We start from the raw sequence: 2303 nt of genomic DNA on the forward strand, positions 1-2303 counted from the left end.
CTCAGGGAACTGGGCCCAGGTGGCCAGGTGGGGGACAGCGTGTCTCACCGATGCCAGGCCCCCTCGGCCACACCGGTCCAATCAACCCCGAGGGAGTCCTGTGCCGTCCTAAGCTTTGGTGTGTGCACGCATTGTGTGTGTGTGCGTATGCATGTGTGTGTGCATGTGCATGTGCATGTGTGTGCGTTTGCGTGTGTGCACGTGTGTGCGTGTGTGTGCCTGTGTGCACATGTACACGTGTGCATGTGTGTGCGTGTGTGCATTCGCATGTGTGTGCATGTACGTGTGTGCGTGTGTGCACGTGTGTGTGCGTGTGTGCGTGTGTGTGCGTGGGGGGGTGCACTCACGTGCTCAGCCTCAGTAAGCAGTAGCATGAGATGCCACAGGGGCGGCCTCCCCCCGGAGGGCCTCAGCTCGCTCGCCCACGTTCATTCATTCACCCTTCCCCTGCCCTGTGCCAGGGTACTCGGAGGACCCCTCCCAACGGGACATCTGCATCTGCTCGCGTGGTCACAGTGACAGACCCCCCCCCATTCCTCTGGGTTAAGCCCGTCTCTGAGCTTCCCCTGGGGCCGCACACACCTAGCAAGGGGCAGGGCTGAGAGGCACAGTTCTGGCTCATCCGGGCATAGGGTTCCTCGGTTCTCAGAGCCGCCAGTGATCTCGGGGAGCGCCCCCAGGCTGCCCCGGCCCCTCCAGCTGATCCACAGGCAACGCCAGCTAGACCAAGGTGTGTAGGGGCCTGAGGCCACCAGGTGGCGCTGCTGCCCCGGGAGAGGCGGCCAAGCGGTCGCTGAATGGCCGGCAAGGACCCTCCAGAACGCCTCCCTCCATCCCCAGACCCTTGGAAGGGTGGCCCTAGGGCCAGCAATCCCAGAAAGCTGCTTGGAGGAGCTGATGAGATGCAGCTTCCTGGCCTGCCTGGGGAGGCGCGGGCCCCTCCGACTCGTCCAGCTTCGAGGCAGCCCCGCATTCCAGGTCCCCATCTCCCAACCTGCCGGAGGGGACCTGGATGAGGTGGCCACAGCGGGGGCTGGGGAAGGGCGGGTGGAGAGCCAGCCCCTCCTCCCAGGCCATGGAACAGCCCTGACGTCACCGCATGCACCATCTCATGAGCCCAGAGAGGGTCAGACACCTGCCCTGAGTCACACAGCCTGGTCGTCAAGACACCCAAGGGCTGCGGTGTCCCGACAGGCAGCACCATAGGCCTCCAGCCACAGTGCTGGCACCTGCCCCAAGCCAGGCGGTGAGGGTGCAGGGGACAGACAGATGGACGCCAGGGAGAGCCTGGCTGGGTACGAGTTACTCGGTGTTCCCTGGACTTTCCTGGCAGGCAGAGGGGACAGGCCCCGCCTGTAGGGACGGAGAGAAGCAGCAGGCCTTGGCGTGACTCTGCCCGTGTGTCCGCCAGGCCACCCTCCATCCGTGAGGTGGCCCTCGCCCTGGTCCAGCAGAGGATGGCGTCCTGGGTGGGGTGGGCACAAGGCCAGCTCCAGCCAGCTCAGCCCGGGGCCTGGGCTCCTGGGTGACCAGGTGGGACTGGTCTCTCCCCCAGACGTACCCCATGGTGCAGCCCAAGAAGCTCCTGTCTTGCCCCAGGGAGTGGGCAGTGTGGCCACTGGGGCCTGAGACACTCTCGGTGAAGGTCAGGACCCACGAAGCACGTCCCAGCCCTGCTCCCCCCTCTGGGATGTGCTTCCCCTCCCAGCTTGCCCTCCCCTCCCCCACCCCACCCCCATCCCCCGCCGTGGGTCCATCCCTGTCCTTGTGCCCGGAGCTGCTGTCCTGTCCTGCTGCCAGGCCTCTGCTGGGCTGGGGGTGGCTGCAGCGACAGCGACGGCACCGGAGTCCTGGAACCTTAGTTCTTTAGCCAGAATCTCGAAACTCTCTCTTGCATCCTTCTTCTCTGCAATGGTTCTAGAACCTTCCACCCACTCCCTTTTCTCCTGCTCCGTGGCCTCTGCCCCCCACTCCTCAAAGCCTTTCGCAGGGGTAGCCTCAGGCCTCTGCTTGCCAAAGACTCCCTCAAAGGGGACAAGAAGTGGGGGGCAGCTTGAGGAAGGCAAATGTGGTTCACAGATGTTCCCAGAACCCCCAAGACAGCTGTGCAGGTCCCTTCAAATGTGGACTTCCACCCAGCTTCACCGAGTCCTTGTCTTCCCGTGAAGATCGGCCTTTCCCAGGTGCCCTGGCTGCAAGTGGCACTTCACAGGATCCCTGCTGAGACACGTGCTATAGTGTTCATGTCCCCAAACCATGTCCCCAAACCTGGGAGAGCCCTCAGCAGGCGATACCACCCCACG

Source organism: Pteropus vampyrus, unplaced genomic scaffold (assembly GCF_000151845.1).
Source record: "Pteropus vampyrus isolate Shadow unplaced genomic scaffold, Pvam_2.0 Scaffold398, whole genome shotgun sequence".
Classification (NCBI taxonomy): domain Eukaryota; kingdom Metazoa; phylum Chordata; class Mammalia; order Chiroptera; family Pteropodidae; genus Pteropus; species Pteropus vampyrus.